Source organism: Hypanus sabinus, chromosome 20, assembly GCF_030144855.1.
Source record: "Hypanus sabinus isolate sHypSab1 chromosome 20, sHypSab1.hap1, whole genome shotgun sequence".
NCBI classification, from domain to species: Eukaryota; Metazoa; Chordata; class Chondrichthyes; order Myliobatiformes; family Dasyatidae; genus Hypanus; species Hypanus sabinus.
Window position 1 is genome coordinate 1,700,015 of NC_082725.1, and position 19,546 is coordinate 1,719,560.

Below are 19,546 nucleotides of genomic sequence, written 5' to 3' on the forward strand. Positions count from 1 at the left end.
GCAACCTGCGGCTCCCGAGCCATTTGTGGCTCTTTCACCTCTGTGCTGCGGCTCCCTGTGGCTTTGGGAAATAATTGGTCAGTATTTAATTAAAATGTATTTTATGTTAGTTTGTTAGCTTTTGAAATGTAATTATGGTGATCTTGTACATTTCCTGCCACATCCGAAACGGCTCACAATTAGCCGGCATTCCGGCTAAGGGAGATAGCCTACGGGGGTTTGTGAGTACGCGTCTTTTGCAGCATCTGCGTCCATGGGGGCTGGGTTGAGGGAGGCTTAAAAGCAAGGCTGTTTAGTTCGAATAAAGCTATCTTTGACTGCAGTTTACTGACACCGCTACAACGTGTTTTTATCGCTGGCTGTCCAGACGGAAGGTGCTGAAACGCTTTGTCGCGTGTCTGGAAGAAGTGAAAACTTTCCTGGGCAGCAAAGGGCTCACCTTTCCTGAGCTGGAACAGCCAGAGTGGCTGGAAAAGCTACACTTCATGGTAGACATGACAGCGCACCTGAACACGCTGAACACAGCTCTTCAGGGGAAAGGACGTACAGCCCTGCACATGTTGGAGGATGTTTTGGCATTCGAGCGCAAGTTGACAGTGCTTGCCAGAGATTTACAGAAAGGCACTTTGTCTCACTTCCCCAATTTGAGAGAGTTCAAACAAGGTCACGACATGATAATTTCGGAGTATTTACATTCTGCAATCATCGCAATGCAAACATCGTTTGGGAAACGCTTCTGTGAGTTCAGAGAGGAAAAAAACACATTATCCTTCCCGGTCACTCCCTTAAGCATCGATCCTTCCCTACTGAATACGACTGCATTGGCAGGTGTGAGTCAACCTGATCTTGAGATGGAACTGGCCGACATAGCCGACAAAGACATATGGGTGTCCAAGTTTAGACGCTTGACAGCAGACCTTGAAGATGTTGCCCGTCAGAAGGCCGTTCTTGCTCAGAAACACAAATGGAGTGATATTGAAAACCTCACAGATGACAGCTTGCGATCCTGTGTAAAGATGAAGGTGACATCATACAGCCCTGATGTGCAGACGCTGTGCGCTGAGGTCCAGGAGCAGAAATCCCATTAACCAAGTATGATAAATATTTTAATTGCCTATTATTTTACTTATATTCATATTTTTTCATAGTTCAGTGAAATAGTCCTTTCATTTTTCAGGATGACAGCTGGCTGACGTTATTTTTGGTTTGCTGCTGGCGGAAAATTTAAGTTCGGCGTTTTTCATAAATACAAGAAGGACTCAAATAGACATTGAATATTTTACTTAAAAGTAACTTTCAACCCAACGTCTTTTTTTCGGAGTTCAAAATGTTTTTGTTGCATGCAGAAATGTAATTTCGTTTTCTCTGCAGGAGTTCATCAATTTCATAAATGCAACACATTATAGTTTGTTTATACATAGCATAAAGGCAAAAAAAAACGTTGTATGCAGTGTTATTTCATTTTAAATGTCAAACGGGTTTTGCGGCTCCCAGTGTTTTCTTTTCTGTGGGAAACGGGTCCAAGTGGCTCTTTCAGTGGTAAAGGTTGCTGACCCCTGATTTAACTCAACGTTGGTTATTTCTTTTACTTTTGCTTTAAAAGTAGATATTGTCCTGGGTGACTATAAAAAATTCACAAAAGATTCTCTTCTTTTTAGACTGATGCTATATACTTCCTCCAGTGCAAAAAAATTAAAGCTACTTACCAGAATTATTTTCACTTTTGATCTCAGTGCCCGTGTGCCCTGCTTCTTTACTTCTGATATTCTGCAAGGCAATAAGCAATTTTCAGCAAAACCTCTTTTAGTTCATCAATTTTACCCTCAGCCTGCTTACACTTACTAATTTTCCTTCCTTCCCATGCTTAAAAGTGTCTTTTATCATCAACACTACATCTTTTCCACTGTCTCTGTGCTATATAAAGATCTTCTAACCTGCATTGTGCATCTGCTGGACAGGTCCCAGTGGTTATCACCATTGAGCAATGAAGCAGAATTGATTAGAGAGCATAAGGTAAAAGAACCCTTTGGGGAAAGTAGTCATAATACGATCAAATTCACCCTGCGATTTCAGAAGGAGAAGCTCAAGTCAGATGTATCAGTATTACAGTGGAGTACAGGGTATTACAGTGGCGAGGAGTTAGCCTGAATAGAGTGGAAAACAACACTGGCGATAATGATGACAGAGCAGTAATGGCTGGAATTTCTGGAAGCAATTTGGAAGGCACAAGATACATACATCCCAAAGAGGAAGAAGTAGTCTAAAGGAAATATGGCACGACCATGGCTAACAAGAGAAGTCAAAGCCAACATAAAAGCCAAAGAGTGGGAATATATTAGAGCAAAGATTAGCGGGAAGTTAGAGGATTGGGAAGCTTTTAAAAACCAACAGACAGCAAATAAAAAAGTCATTAAGAAGGTAAAGATGGAATATGAAAGTAAGCAAGCCAGTAGTATTAAAGGGGATACCAAAAATTTCTTCCAAGACATAAAGCGTAAAAAAGGGGCGAGAGTGGACATCAGACCACTGGAAAACAATGCTGGAGAGGTAGTGATGGGGGAACAATGAAACAGAGATGAACTAATTAAGTATTTTGGATCAGTTTTCCCTGTGGAACACACTAGCAGTATAGTGGAAGTTCCACGTGTCAAGGCCATGAAGTGTGTGAAATTACCAGAACTAGAGAAAAGGTTCTTGGGAAACTGAAAGGTCTGAAGGTAGATAAGTCATCTGGACCAGATGGTGTACACCTTATAGTTCTGAAAGAGGTGGCTGAAGAGATCGTGGAGGGATTTCACTAGATTCTGGAATGGTTTTGGAAAGACTGGAAAATTGCAAATGTTATTCTACTCTTCAAGAAGAGAGAGAGGCAGAAAAAAGGAAACTATAGGCCAGTTATTGTGACTTCAATGGTTGATAAGATGTTGGAGTCAATTATTAAGGATGAGGTCTCAGGATACTTGAAAGCACATGATAAAATAGACCCTAGTTAGCATGGTTTCCACAAGGGAAGATCTTGCCTACAAATCTGTTGGAATTCTTTTAAGAAATAATAAGCAGAATAGTCAAAGTAGAATCGATTGATGTTGTGTACTTGGATTTTCAGAAGGCCTTTGACAAGGTGCTCGACATGAGGCTGCTTCACAAGCTACAATCCATGGTATTATAGGAAAGGTTCTAGAATGGATAAAGCAGTGGCTGATTGGCAGGAGGCAAAGACTGGGAATAAATGGAGCCTTTTCTGACGCAGCCAAATGGTGTTCCACAGGAGTCTGTGTTGGGACCGATTCTTTTTACGTTATATGCCAATGATTTAGATGATGGAATTGATGGCTTTGTTGCAAGGTTTGCAGATGATATGAAGATAGGTGGAGGGGCAGGTAGTTTTGAGGAAGTAGAAATGCTTCAGAAGGACTTAGATTAGGAGAATGGGTGAATAAATGGCAGATGGAATACAGTGTCAGGAAATGTATGGTCGTGCACTTCGGTAGAAGAAATGAAATGGTTAACTGTATTCTAAAAGGAGAGGAACTACAAAATCTGAGGCGCAAAGGGAGTTGGGAGTCCTTGTGCAGAACATCCTAAAGGTTAATTTGAAGGTTGAGTCTGTGGTGAGGAAGGCAAATGCAACATTAACATTCATATTAAGAGGACTAGAATATAAAAGCAAGGATGTAATGTTGAAACTTTATAAAGCACTGGTGAGGCCTCACTTGGAGTATTGTCAGCAGGTTTGGGTCCATATCTTAGAAAAGATGTGCTGAAACTGGAGATGATTCAAAGGAGGTTCTCGAAAATGATTCCAGGATTGAATGGCTGATGACTCTGGGGCTGTATTCACTGGAATTCAGAAGAATGAGGGGTGACCTCATTGAACCCTATCAAATGGTGAAAGGGCTTGATAGAGTGGATGTGGAGAGGATGTTTCCTATGCTGGGGGAGTCTAAGACCAGAGGACACAGCCTCAGAATCGAGGGTCATCTTTTAGAATGGAGATGAGGAGGAATTTCTTTAGCCAAAGAGTGGTGAATCTGTGGAGGCCAGGTCATAATGTATATCTAAGGCAGAGGTTGATATTCTTGATTGGTCAGGCCATGAAGGGATACAGGGAGAAGGCAGGAGATTGGGGCTGAGAGGGAAAAATTGGATCAGCCATGATAAAACAGTGGAGCAAAGTTGATTGGTCAAATGGACTCATTTTTTCCCGAAATTTTACGGTCTTATGATTATACCCTTTATGCTGAATTTTGTGCTTCAGTGCATTTCATACTTATGTTATCAAAGTTCAAAGTAAAATTATTATCAAAGGACATATATGTCACCATATACTACTCTGTAATTCAATTCCATGTGGGCATTCACAGTAAATACAAAGAAACATAAGAGAATATAATTTGCTCTTGCCTGGATGAAATAATTTCCAACAATACTCAACATTTAAAACATCAACATCTCATCCACCATTTTCAACCCGTATTCCTTCCACAACCAATGCACCCTGGCTTTAATATATACCTCTTTTAGCTTGTTTCAGGCAGCTCCAGATCAGTTATTTCATACGAATTGTTATTTTCCCCCTTTCAGTATATGTAAACATATATAGGGTTTTAAAATAAATCTGACAATGAAGACAATGATGATAGATTTCGCATAGTAAACAGTAAAAAGAGGTGGCAGTATGCACTTGAACAATTAGAATCAGGTTTAACATCACGGGCATTTGCAATAAAATTTGATAACTTTGCGGCAGCAATACAATGATCAATATAGAGAGAAATCTGGATTACAATAATTATATATGTGCATATAGTTAAATTAAAGTACGTAGTGCAAAAACAGAAAATAAAAAGTGTTGACGTAATATTCATGAGTTCAGGCAGAGGGGAAGAAGCGCTGAATATGTGCCTTCAGGCTTCTGTATCTCCTTCCTGACGGTAACAATGAGAAGAGGGCACGTCCCGGTGGTGGGAGTCCTTGACAAAGCTAACCCTTATTTCAGGTGGGCCAGTGGTAAATCTATAGAAAAACACACCAGAGAGATAATGGAATCAAACATAATTTTGATTTTTTCGATTTCATTTATGTTCCTTTCACAAAACATTTTAAGATGCAGTACGTGTAATTTGAGATACGACATATGGTACGTGGGGAATTTTGGAATGAACAGGTGACTTTGGACCTTGTTTCCACAGCTGGGGAGTTACTTTCCACCGTGTTAAACAACGATAAAACATTAATTGCTATTGATCAGTTTACAACTTCAGTGCTCTACCGTGAATTAATCAGAGGGATAGGTGGTGATAGCTTTTGTTCCTTTATTCAGTGATTTTACCAGGCTATGGTATAATACACAATAATTGGGTGGTCCGACCTGCTTTCCTCTTCCAACCGCCCTGGGCGGTTCACAGGGCAGCAGGTATTATTTCCACCATTTAGTAAATAGATGTATTTGTTTATTATGGTCCAGTGTAAAACTTGACAATTTTTACACAGGAAAACAATTCATTACTGCACTACATTGAGAGAGTGCAAGGTAAAACAGTAACCGACGTTCGGGGTAACATTCGCGGGGGCTTTTTTCCCTTTAATCGAAGAAACGTTTGACTGAAGGGAACCCACAACAAGCAGTCCCTTGACCACTTTCAGCACCATTGCCCACTGACCCGCCAGTATGAGTGAAATATGGCCACCGCTCTCAGAACGAAAACAGGTTGTACGTTTATACACAAACACCTAGCACGAGCTATATTTAATGTAATTAAAACCGGCCAGTCAACAGAACACACTCACTCCACGACCGCCGCTTCGGGAGCGCGGCCCCACACCACGAGCGCATGCGCACGGTGACTGCCCGAGTTTCGCCCTGCCCCCCTCCCCTTCCCGCGCGAGGCCGAAGCGGAGGCAGCACCACGTGACGCCGCGTTCTGTCGCGGCGCCGGCGCCACCGCTATCGCCTCCTCGCCATCTTCTATCAGAGGAGCCCGGTCGTTCACCCTGCGCGGCTCCGTGGACGGCGGCAGCTTTGCCCCAGTTTTCTCTCGGCTGGACCGGACCGGACCGAACCGAGCGCACGCTCTCTCACCCGGGAAGGGGCAGGTCAGTCCTGTTGTTTTATTTATACTCGTGGCTTCATCTTCCCCTTCCATCCCGATCTTAATTCAGTTCCTTTCCAGTCATTCCCCTTTAACTGGTGGCTGTGCGTGTGATCATTTCTATATCCGTGTAACATTAGAGTAAAGGGTCTAAGCCGGTATTTTCCGATGTGGAAGTGTGCAGTTACTCTTGGGGTTGGGGAGAGCAATGTGAAGGGTGACCCGCTCCGATGTGTTTGAACTTCGTCCCGTTGCTGGGCTGTTCATTCTGTGACAGTGTTAAATTGTTGTATGGAGTGCACAGTTAGTAATACTGGCATCCGTCACTAGGGCAGTCCAGGGGGTGTGTGCGTGCTTCCTCATTCAGGAAATACAGAGTACGCCAGGTCACTGAATAAAATCCTGGAAATTAATCCACGTGTACAATTAAAACTGGGATTAATCTTGTATAGCCGTTGTATGGATGTGTTATCTGAAGCGATGAGGTTGTTCGTAGTGTGTTCGAAAGTCTTTACGGTAACTTAGTATAAATTATGTCCAGGTTACACATTTTCTGTGGATGCGTCCGGTTTTACAACTATTGGGTGAAACAGTGCAATTCTCAACGGCGGTTTGTTAGTAACACATGATGTTGCCTTCTGGGTGTTCTTGCCCTGTTGCATTCACCTTCAGTGTCGAGTAGAAAAATCGCTTTAGTTTTTAAATACCAATTTAACTCAATCGCTTTAATCGGCAGTTGAATAATATGAATTGTACAAGGCAGTACTCCTAAAAGCGGGGGGGTTCTCATCCTTTATAAATCTAGGTATTTTAGGTACATTTGCACGTTTTCCTTTAATGTGTATTCAAATAATGTTGACGAAATTGTAAATGGCATTGTTTTCTTGGTGGGTAAATCTGGACACACGTGGGTGTTGACGGTGGCGGATAATTAGTGTTGATGGCTGTGCTGTGTTGAACACTGCCCTCTTTCCTTCCCTCATGTGTTTCTTCCAAGGTAAGGCAATAGTTTGTACTTTAATATTTTAAATGAGTCTGGCAATTTTGTAGCCTTAAAATTAAAATATTATGTGCGAAATACTATATATAATGAAATAATAAAGAAAAATAACTGAACTACTCAACAGGACACGCATTATCTGCCAGACAGTTAATATTTCAGGTTGATGACCTTTTGTTACTGAGTTTTAATGGAAGGTCATTTCTGCGTTCTGGATTAATAGTGTGATTTTCAAAATTTAGACTTGCAATATATTAAAATAAGATGAATTTGAAATAAGTATGCAACAGATAATTTAAAAATAGTTCTGCTTTTTATTCTGATTACAAGTAATTTCATGCTCACTCAGCGTCTATATCCCCATGTAGTCCGGTGTCTTTCAATACTTTGATTTTGCAATCTAGTTGACAATCATGTACAAATTAAACACAAAAATGGGGTGGATGGGAATAGCATCATGTGGTTTTAGAGCAAGGGGCATTATCCGTAATAAATTTAATGTATTTCTCCTTGATTGAATATGACAATACTGGCATGTCTTTTGACATTCAATTTCATGCTGTCGGAAGTCTAATTTCCTCCATTTGCAACATGTTTTGATTCTAAAGATCTATACCTTTCAGCAACTTTTAAGCATTTTTTTTCACTTTTGCTAATTGTCTTTCATGCGGACGAGGTTGACCAGGATGTTTGGATTCAAAAGTTTTAGGAGAGGTTGGACAAACCTGGGGGGTGCTGGCATGGTAGCGTAGCATTTAGTGTAACATTATTACAGCCCTGGTGACCCGGGTTCAATTCCTGCCTCTGTCTGTAAGGAGTTTGTATGTTCTCCCCATGACTGTGTGGGGTTCCTTCTTTCCTCTGGGTGCTCTGGTCTCATCCCACGTTCAAAAGACTTACATTAATTGGTCACGTAGGTGTAATTCGATGGTGCAGGCTTGTTGGGCCAGAAGATATCATGCCGTATCTCTAAATAAAAAAAATACACTTGGACTGTTTCCTCTGGAGTTTTGGGGGCTGAAGTGTAACCTTCAGGAACTGTTTAAGATGGTAAGAGGCATAAATGGGCTACAGAGTCAGAGTTATTCTCCCAGAGTGGGTATGTTGAATACTGCTGGTCATATTTGGTATGTCATAAACACAAGATACGATGCAGGTGCTGGAACTGTTGAACAACATACACACAAAATGCTGGAGGTCCTCAGCAGGTCAGTCAGCATTAATGGACAGAGTAAACAGTTGACCTTTCTAGCTGAGACACTTCAAAGTTGGTAGGAGCCTGGAATGCTCTGCCAGCAAGTGGCACGGGCAGATACACGAAGTATTAAAGTGGTATTTAGACAGGCATGTGTACAAGCAGGGAATTTAGGCCATGTGCAGACAGATGGCATCAGTGGGATTGACATCTTGACAGATACTATATTGTATTCTATATGCAAAAAAGAATATTCTTTGAAACTAGCCTCTGTTTTAGAACTAAGTTTCAAGAACTAATTTCTCCTAAAACTGTTGATAAGTTAGTATTTAAAATAAATGAATTGTAGTCCATTTATAAGCAGTTTGTAGAATTCTATGTTTTTCATTAAAGACTTAAAATATTTTGCTACCAAACTGTTGCATGTTCAATTCAGGATAGAAATTTAATATTCCTTAATTTTAAATCTCTTACTATCTTTCCTTTCGGTTAGTCCTGACGAAGGGTCTCGGCCCGAAATGTCGACAGCGCTTCTCCCTATAGATGCTGCCTAGCCTGCTGTGTTCTACCAGCATTTTGTGTGTGTTGTTCCTTAATTTAGGTGCATTTTTATGAGGTTGACAATCGTACTTTTAAACATCATCACCAATACTCTAACTATTAACAAAGACTTGTTCGATCAAGTTTGATATACTTGAGTATTTTCTTCTGTATCCCATCTCTCGGACTCCTACGGCTTGGTTATGTTGAAAAGTGTAAACTTGAAAAGATTACACAGTCTAATTGGCTAGGCTTAATAACTTAACATTTCTTATTATTCCCACCAAGTTAACTGCTCATACCATCTTCACACTTTACATAAAATATTTTTATTTTACATCTCATGCATTAAGTCAGTTCTTAAAGTGTTAATTTGTTCTGTTAATTTCTTTTGAGAAGCTTGAAAAGTTGAATATCTTCTGAGTCCTCATCAGAGTGAACTATTCATCTTTCCAGCTGCTCATCATAGATATCTTAAAATGCCATTGCTTTTTAGTACAGCTTTCAGATCCAGGGCTCATTTGCATTAATATGGCAACTGGAATTCATGTATTGTTATCATCTTTAGGAACTTCCACAATCATGCTGGTCTCTGTTGGCCTGTGAGCTAACGGCCATTACTCCCACTGTCGTTATGGGTGTTGACCTGAAACCTGACCAGTCGGTTTAGAGTAGTGGTCACCAACCTTTTTAAGCCCAAAATCCCCTACCTTGGCCTTAGTGAAAGGGAAGATCAACCCCAGATCGATTAGTTACACGCATGCGCACCGGGGCAGAAAAGACCGGAAGTAAAATCCCACACCCGGATGTAGAAATAATGTATAAACACCAGGGGTGCCCACCTTTTCTCGCACTGCGGACCGGTTAATATTGACAATATTCTTGCAGACTGGCCGACGGGGGGGTGTGAGAGTGTTAAACACGACCGGAATACAGCGATACTTGAAGCAGGTTCCTTATGTCCAGTCTATTCCACATTTTAGTTTTCGTGGCTCTCAGCACTTAGCTTATGTGCTGCTTGCTCACATTTTTTTCTGCTCAAAAAACTCAACGTGTTTGTCTTTAAGTGCAGGGTGCTTGGACTTAAGGTACCGGAGCTTTTTTTTGAGGGCTTCATTGCTTCATTAGTCTTTGGGCCTGAGCTCCAGCCTCCCGCCTGCCCCCCGCCAGATGCCTTGGCCAGGTGCGGCTGGTCATGGGTGGGGTGGGAGGACAAGGTCAGGGCCGGAGGTCCCCGTGGCGGTCGCAGTCCAGGTAGAGCGACAGACCGAGTGAGGAGTGCGACCGGGTGCCCCCCCCCCCCGTAGGATCTATCGGCCAACAAAAGTTTGTTTCAGTAGATCGCAGCGCTGTAGCTGCTCTGATACTTACGGAATCCTGAGCCTGAATTAGATTGTTTGTGAATATTTTAGCACCGGGTTCCCCACGAATATTCGGTGTGCTAAACAGGTTTACAGGCAGCACCCATCCGTCCGTGCCCCAGGCTGGTAGCAACGGAACTTCTAGCTAGCCGCGCGAGGTGGACTAGTGATCGCTGGCGCGAGGGTATCACTGCATTTAGGTGACTGATGATCTCACGTGCGTTCAAGTTCAACAGTGGACATGACAGGGAATGAGGTAAGGTGCAGTTGACGCATATAGTTTCCTCATGGCCCGGTGGTTGGGGACCACTGAATCGCACTGTGTAGTGCGGGGGAGCTACACACATGCGCACTGGGCAGAAAGAACGGAACTAAAACCCTGCAATCTGGAAACAATCTCTCAACAGTATTTGTGTATTTATTTTTCATTTTTTTCGTGATCTACTGGGAGAGTCTCAAAGATCAACTAGTCGATTGTGATCAATGGGTTGGCAACCACTAGTTTAGAGTCTAGCTCTTAGTTTTCCTCCCTAGTCTTATTATACCCACATTAACTGCTGCTTGCATTCCAGGGCACCTTCCCAAGATACTCCAAACATCTACTATTTGAAATATCATTTTTAAATTCATTATTAACAAAGGTTTTACTTTGGTGTATAGAACACTACAACATATTACAGGCCCTAGTGCTGAATATTTAACCTACCCTAAGATCAATCTAATTCTCCCTCCTACATAACACTGCATTTGATATCATCCACGTGTTTATCTAAGAGTTTAAATGCCCCAATGTATTTGCCTCTTTCAGCACCCTAGTAGTGCTTACAATGCACTCACCACTCTGTAAAGAACTTGCCTCTGACATTCCTTCTACAATCACTTCAAAATTGTGTCCTCACATATTAGCTGTAAGTGGTTTTTATGCACAGATGGTTTTCTAAATGCATATTTTTTTTGCCATAATCCCATTCAAAGCAGGCCTTTCCATAAGACATAGGGGCAGAATTAGGCCTTTCAGCCCATCAAGTCTGCTCTGCCATTTCATCATGACTACAAAATTTCCCCCTCAACCCCATTCTCCTGTCTTCTCCCCATAACCTTTCATGCCCTGACTAATCAAGAACCTATCACCCTCCGCCAGAAATACATCCAATGACTGAGTCTCTGCAGCTACTTGTGGCAACAACTTCCACAGATTCACCACAGAAATTTCTCCTCATCTCTTTTCTAAATGAACAACACTCTATTCTGAGGCTGTGTTCATTGGTCCTAGATTCCCATTGTAGGAAATATCCTCTCCTCATCCACTCTTTCTGGGCCATTCAATAGGTTTCAATGAGATTCACCCACCCCATTCTTCTAAATTCCATCAAGAGCCATCAATCACTACTCGTACGATAGGCCTGGAATCATTCTCGTGAACCTCCTCTTAATTTTGCACATCCATGAATTGTGGCTGAAAGATTATTAATTTGGGAGTTTAACATCCAAGGATACACATTGTAACAAAAGGACAGGCAGGTGGGCAGAGGGGGTGGGGTGGCACTGTTGTTGAAAAATTCAATGAAATCATTAGAAAGAGGTGACATAGGATTGGAAGGTGTAGGATCATTTTGGGTAGAGTTAAGAAACTGCAAGGGTAAAGAGACCCTGTGCAGGCAAAGATGTGATCTACAAATTACAATGGGAGATAGAAAGTGCATGGTAGAAGAAAATAAAAGTGTAGACTATTTTCTAAATGGACTCATTTCATCTGGACTCTTCTATTTCCAGGATCTACAGGTTTTCTCTTGTTTGTGAGTGTTCAAAGCCCTCGATTGAGTGGATGTGGAGAGGATGTTTCCTATGGTGGAGGAGTGTATGACCAGAGGGCACAGCCTCTGAATAGAGGAAGAATCCATTTAGAACAGAGATAAGGAGGAATTTCTTTAGCCAGAGAGTGGTGAATTTGTGGAATTCGTGGAGGCCAAGTCATTGAGTATATTTAAGGCAGAAATTGATAGATTTTTCATTAGTCAGAGCATGAACGGTTATGGGAGGAGGGCTAGATATTGGGGCTGAGAGGAAAATGGATCAGCCATGATGAAATGGCGAAGAAAACTTGGTGAGCCAAATGACCTAATTCTGCTCCTATACATCTTATGGTCTTTGAAACCTCTCTGATGTCATCACATCCTTTCTGCTCATATTACTTCAAGTGAGGTCTTGTGTATCTTATACAGCCTCAGCATTATGTCCTTGCTTTTATATTCTAGTCCTCTTGAAATGAATGCTAACATGGCATTTACCTTCCTCACCACCAACTCAACCTGCAAATTAACCTTTAGGGCAGGGGTTCCCAATGTTTTTTATGCTATGGACCAATACCATTAAGCAAAGTGTCCATGGACCCCAGGTTGGGAACCCCTGCTATAGGGAATCCTGCACAGGGACTCACAAGTCTCTATGCACCTCAAATTTTTGGATTTTCTCCAGTTTAGACAAGAATCTATGCTTTTATTCCTTCTGCCAATGTTCATGACCATGCACTTCCTGACACTGTATTCCCCCAGCCACTTCATTGTCCATTCTCCTAATCTGCTTAAATCCTTCTGTAGCCTCCCTGCTTTCTCAGCACTATCTGCCTCTCCACCTATCTTTGTATCGTCTGCAAACTTGGCCACAAAGCCATCAATTCCATCATCCAAATCATTGACATGCAATGTAAAAATAAATGGTCTCAACACAGATTTCACTGGAACACTGCTAGTCACTGGTAGCCAATCAGAAAAGGTTCCTTTTATTCCCACTCCCTGGCTTCTGCCAATCAGCCAATGCTCTATATATCTCAGTATTTTACTTGTAATACCATGGGCTCTTGTTACCCAGCCTTGTGCGGCTCCTTGTCAAAGACCTTCTGAAAATCCAAATACACAACATCCACCAATTCTCCTCTGCCTTTCCTGATGCAAAACATGAGATTCTGAAGATGTTGGATATCTAGAGTAATGCATACAAAATGCTGTAGGAACTCAGCAGGTAAAGCAGCATTTATCTCTCAACGTTTTGGGTCGAGACCCTTTTCAGATCTTCAGATCCATAGGAAAGGATTAAGCTATTTCACTGCTGTAAAATTTGTACAGCAGCGAGATGAATCAGCCAGTTGAGTGGTGTTGCAGCATCAACCATGCATTCAACACCAGGAAATCCAAGGAGTTAATTGTGAACTTCAGGAAGGGGCAGTTGAGGGAACATGCACCAGTCCTCACTGAGGGATCAGAACTGGAAAAGGTGAGCATTTTCAAGTTCCTGGGTGTCAAAACATCTCTTGACAATCTATCTTGGTTCTGAACATATTGAAGCAGCTACAAAGAAGGTGTGAGAGTGGCTATATTTCATTATGAATTTGAGGAGAATTGGTATGTTACCAAAGACACTCAAAATTTTTTTACAGATATGCTAAGGAAAGCACTCTAATTATTTGCATCACCATCTGATATGGAGGGGCAACTGCACAGGATCAAAAAAAGATGCAGAAAGTTGTAAATTCAGCCAGCTCCATCAGGAGCACCTGCATCCAGGACATCTTCAAATGCCAATGCTTCAAAAAGGTGGTATCCATCACCCAGGACAATCCCTCTTCTCATTAAGGAGGAAGTGTAGAAGCCTGGAGGCACACTCAGTGTTTCAGGAACAGCTTCTTCCCCTCGCCGTCAGATTTCGAATGGATAACAAACCCATGAACACTACCTCTTTTTTTTTTGCTCTACTTATTTAATTTATTTTATATTTTTGTGTGTATGTATATTAAGCTTTTATTATTATGTATTGCACCGTACTGCTGTCGCTAAAACAACAAATTTCACAATATATGCCAGTGAGTGATATTAAACCTCAATCTGCTTGAGTTCCTTCAGCATTTTGTATGCATTACTCTTTCCCAGTTCCACTGTTTTTTTAGGTCACCACAGCTTGTCTGCAGTACTATTTCAGCCTATTTTGCAGAATAATCTTGTGTCATAGGATCAAGACTTAAATAAATCCATCACAGCTGTGTATATCTGTCACTCATTTTACCTGCTTGCTTAACTATGCATTACCAGCACATGCACTAAATAATCTGAAAGACTTAGGTTATGTTGACATACCTGGTAAACACTTTGTAGCTTCTATGATCTCATTTTTGCAAGCTGGTCAATAAGCAATTAGCTACTGTTTTATACTGTGCTTCATTTTATTTTCTATAGCTAGACCAGGTGTAAACTGAGTTGCCGGTTTCTCACAGTCATGCAGCAGTGATTGGCAGATGTGGTTGGGCCAAAAAGCCTGTTTCTATGCTCTATAATCAGATATGGGATGTGATCACTTAATTTAAGTGATTATTGAAAGAAGAATGTCCAGTCTTTTTTTTTGTATGAATTGCTAAGAGGAGTTGTGGTTCTTTGTTTATACACAATAGTCTAATATTAGGTTTACATGATTTTGACAGTATACATCCTTTTCGTTGTTTGTACGTTTATTGTATCGTATATTTGATATAACTTCTCCTCTGATTTGTATCTATTCACTTTTTTAAAAAAATCAATAAAAAAAAGATTGAAAATGAATGAAATGAAGAATGTTAACTGACAAGAATTTCAGCAGAACTCTTTGCAATTCATAGTCTAATGCCTATATGGTACGGTACATGTACCATCTGCCAGAGAAAACAGTATGGTTTAAGAAATAATTTTTTAAAGGATCACTCTTCCCAGAGTACAATATACAACTCAGCATTTTAATGACTCATAATGTTTTCTAAAGAGAAACAATAAAATAGTATTTAGTGGTGGAATTTCTTTGGGCTGTAGAGGAGGAAGCTGACACCCGTGTGAGGGCTGATTGTTTGGTATTTAAGAGGATAAAATTGAAAGGGATACCAAAAATATAGCAAGTAGAACTGATAGTGTTTGCTATCGGTATGGTAGCTTTCGGCATTCTGAGGGATACAGAATTGCTTTCTTGGTGTCTGGACAGCATTGTGGGAGTGTCATTTTTGGAGTTAATCTTTTAAAGATTACTGAGATTTTGTAGTGAACGTACAGTATGTAGTTGATGTGATTTGACCTTTGCAATTGTATAGCAAAGTAACAGTTTACATTTTTTTTATTGATTCTTAAAATGACATCCTTCTTCACAATTCCAACATTTTGATTCCTGAAATTGGTGCTAGCAAATTTTATTATAGATCTATTTTATTATTTTATTTTATTATGACCTACCATGGCTTTGTGCGTGGTAAGTCATGTTTAGAGTTTTTCGAGGAGGTTACAAGGAAAGTGGATGAAGGGAAGGCAGTGGATGTTGTCTACGTGGCCTTCAATAAGGCCTTTAACAAGGTCATGGGAGGTTAGTTAGTAAGATTCAGTCGCTAGGTATACATGGTGAGGTAGTAAATTGGATTAGACACTAGCTCAATGGGAGAAGTCAGAGAGTGGTAGTGGAGAATTACTTCTCTGAGTGGAGGCCTGTGACTAGTGGTGTGCCACAGGGGTCAGTGCTGAGTCCATTGTTATTCGTCATCTATATCAATGCTCTGGATGATAATATGGTAAATTGGATCAGCAAATTTGCCGATGATACAAAGATTGGAGATGTAGTGGACAGTGAGGAAGGTTTTCAAAGGGATTTGAAAACCTTGCAGAGGGATTTGGACCAGCTGGAAAATGGGCGGAAAAATGGGAGATGGAGTTTTAATACAGACAAGTGTGAGGTATTGCACTTTGGAAGGAAAAACTAAGGTAGAACATACAGGTAAATGGTAGGGCACTGAGGAGTGCAGTAGAACAGCGGGATCTAGGAATACAGATACAAAATTCCCTAAAAGTGGAGTCACAGGTAGATAGGGTAGTAAGGAGAATTTTTGGTACATTGTCCTTTATAAATCAAAGTATTGAGTATATGAGTTGGAATGTTATGGTGAGGTTGTATAAGGCATTGGTGAGGCCGAATTTGGAGTATTGTGTGCCGTTTTGGTCACCGAATTACAGGAAGGATATTAATAAGGTTGAAAGAGTGCAGAGAAGGTTTACAAGGATGTTGCCGGGATTTGAGGAACTGAGTTACAGAGTAAGGTTGAATAGGTTAGGATTTTATTCCCTGGAGCATAGAAGAATGAGGGGAGACGATAGAGGTATATAAAGTTATGATGGGTATAGATAGAGTGAATGCAAGCAGGCTTTTTCCACTGAGGCTAGGGGAGAAAAAACCAGAGGACATGGGTTAAGGGTTAAGGGTGAAGAGGGAAAAGTTTAAAGGGAACATTGGGGGGGGGGCTTCTTCGCACAGAGAGTGGTGGGAGTGTGGAATGAGCTGCCAGATGAAGTGGTAAATATGGGCTCACATTTAACATTTAAGAAACACTTGGACAGGTACATGGGTGAGAGGTGTATGGAGGGATATGGTCCAGGTGCAGGTCAGTGGGACTAGGCAGAAAAATGGTTCGGCACAGCCAAGAAGGGCCAAAAGGCCTGTTTCTGTGCTGTAATGTTCTATGGTTCTATCAGAAGTTTGGTAAGTATATTTTTTAAGTAATGCCATCTGCTTTTCTCAGTTTGTAGGTGGATCTTAAGCAGTGTTTTGGATTCTTACAGTATTTGCTGTATATGGTTTATGGCAAGCCAAGTTCTGGTTTTACAACATAAGATTACCAGAGTTACTATGTATGGTTTACTGTATATGGTATTTGTATACCAGATTTACTGTGTTTACACCATAAGGTGTAGGAGTAGAATTAGGCCTTTTTACCCATTGGGTCTGCTCTGCCGTTTTATCATGGCTGATTTAATATTGCTCTCAGCTTCATTCTTCTGCCTTCTCCCTGTATTCCTTCATATGATTTGGCTAGTCAAGAATCTATCAACCTCTGCCTAAATATACATAAAGACTTGGCCTCCATTGCTTCCTGTAGCAAAGAATTCCACAGAGTCATCTATTTCTGTCTTAAGAAATTCCTCCTCATCTCCATTCTAAAAGGATGCTGCTTTATTCTGAGGCTGTGTTCTCTGGTCTTGGACTCTCCCATCATAGGAAGCATCCTCTCCACATCCACTCTATCAAGGCTTTCACCATTTGATAGGTTTCAATGAAGTCACTCCTCATTCTTCTGAATTCCAAGGAGTAGAGACCCAGAGCATCAAACGCTCTTTATTTGACTAACATAGAAACATAGAAAGCCTACGGCACAATACTGGCCCTTTGGCCCATAATGCTATGCTGAACATATACTTTCTTTAGAAATTACCTAGGGTTACCCATAGCCCTGTATTTTTCTAAGCTCCATGTGCCTGTCCAGGAGTCTCTTAAAAGACTCCGCCTCCACCACCGTCACTGGCATCCCATTCCACACACTCACCACTCCCTGCGTTTATATAAAAAAAGCAACTTACCCCTAACATTTCCTCTGTACCTACTTCCAGGCACCTTAAAACTGTGCGCTCTCGTGCCTTTCAAACCTGGAATCAGTTTCGTGAACCTCCTTTGAACCCTCTCCAGTTTTAGCACGTTCTTTCTAAAATAAGGTATTTGGTTTATGGCAAGCCATGTTCTCTTTTTACAACATGAGACTACCAGATTTTTATAAGGAATATATTGCTATTTCTGTGGTTGGAAAAAACAACTTTGTCTCTCCATAAGCTACAAATTAGTTAGTTGTCGTGTGCAGTGTTTAATCGGAACTGTATTTAAAGCAGAGCCCATTGTAAAGAAAGACGAGTCTTGAACGTCTCCATTTAGGTTGCCTATTGTCATAGTGGCTTGGTACACCTATAGTACTAGATGGCGTATGATTGTTTTATAGTTTCAAAATTTGGATTAAAAATTGAAAGCACTGAAGAAATTTTCATTAAGGCACGGCTGCTGCAAAATGACAAATTTCATGTCATATAAAGCTGATAATAAATATAATTCTGAAAAAATACGCAACTTGGAATTATTCTAGGTAATTAAGGAAGTGTCTCGTATAAATGTAAACAATGGTCATAACTCTTCTCTTTATGACCAGATGTTTGAGATTGCACGTAAATTTTCCTGTTTAAAATGGATGTCAATAATATTTAGATGTTTGTTAAGCTTTCCTTTTTTAGTTTTTGTCTAGTGTGTTTGCTTTGGAAAAAAATAGAGGTACATAAGGAGCATTTTAACTTCAAGTTAACTGCTCCTTTTAAAGTAAAGAGCTGTCTATTCACTAGGGAAGTATTGGCAAAGTTTTATCAATACCAGAAATGAAAGTTTGCATCTATAATCCGTACCCAAGAGGAAATTAAAAGGAATATTGTTCTTTTACTGTGTGTATTTATTGATACTAATAGAAGGTCTAAGTGAAAAGTATGTGAATAAGTTGCTAATATTTTCAGGATTTTTTTTGCAATACAGAACATGGAACAGTACTGAACATAAACAGGTCCTTTGGCCAGAGTGCGGAATGGAAGTGGGTCCCTCGGCCAGATCGTGGAACTGGAATGGTCCACATCCCTCTATCCCTTGCCTTTTTACATACATATATGCCTAAATATGTATTGGACATTGTATCTGTTTCTACCACTTCAATGACAGCTGCCAAATCTTGCTATATAAGCTTTTGTCTCTCACCTTAAATCAAAGCCGCCTAATATTTCCACCCCGAGAAAAAGACTGGCATTTTAACTCGGTTGTTTCCAACTTGGGGTCAATGGACTCCTTGCTTAATGATATTGGTCCATGGCATAAAAAAGGTTGCGAACCCCTGGTCCAGTTAATCTTATAATTAGAACCATAGAACATTACAGCACAGAAACAGAAACAGGCCTTTTGGCCCATCTTGGCTGTGCTGAACCATTTTTCTGCCTAGTCCCACTGACCTGCACCTGGACCATATCCCTCCATACACCTCTCATCCATGTACCTGTCTAAGTGTTTCTTAAATGTTAAAAGTGAGCCCGCATTTACCATTTCATCTAGCAGCTCATTTCACACTCCCACCACTCTTTGTGTGAAGAAGCCCCCCCCACAACATTCCCTTTAAACTTTTCCCCCTTCACCCTTAACCCATGTCCTCTGGTTTTTTTCTCCCCTAGCCTCAGTGGAAAAAGCCTACTTGCATTCACTCTATCTATACTCATCATAATTTTATACACCTCTATCAAGTCTCCCCTCATTCTTCTACGCTCCAGGGAATAAAATCCTAACCTATTCAACCTTTCTCTGTAACTCAGTTTGTCAAGTCACGGCAACATCCTTGTAAACCTTCTCTGCACTCTTTCAACCTTATTAATATCCTTCCTGTAATTCAGTGACCAAAACTGCACACAGTACTCTGAATTCGGACTCACCAATGCCCTATACAACCTCACCATGACATTCC

At 40.9% G+C, this 19,546-nt stretch overlaps 1 protein-coding gene across 7 annotated transcripts in view; it reads left to right on the top strand.

Moving 5' to 3' along the window:
- The first annotated feature begins 5,912 nt into the window (after positions 1-5,912).
- LOC132378224 (protein PALS2-like) overlaps positions 5,913-19,546 on the top strand; it is a 187,727-nt gene continuing 174,093 nt past the window's right edge. For 6 of the 7 annotated variants that reach the window (XM_059944941.1, XM_059944943.1, XM_059944939.1 and 3 more), the window contains exon 1: positions 5,913-6,096. The gene's annotated coding sequence lies outside the window, so the exon portion shown is untranslated. Of the gene's footprint in view, positions 6,097-6,474; positions 6,609-19,546 lie in introns of those variants that run through there. The other variant, XM_059944944.1, reaches the window with a different exon arrangement.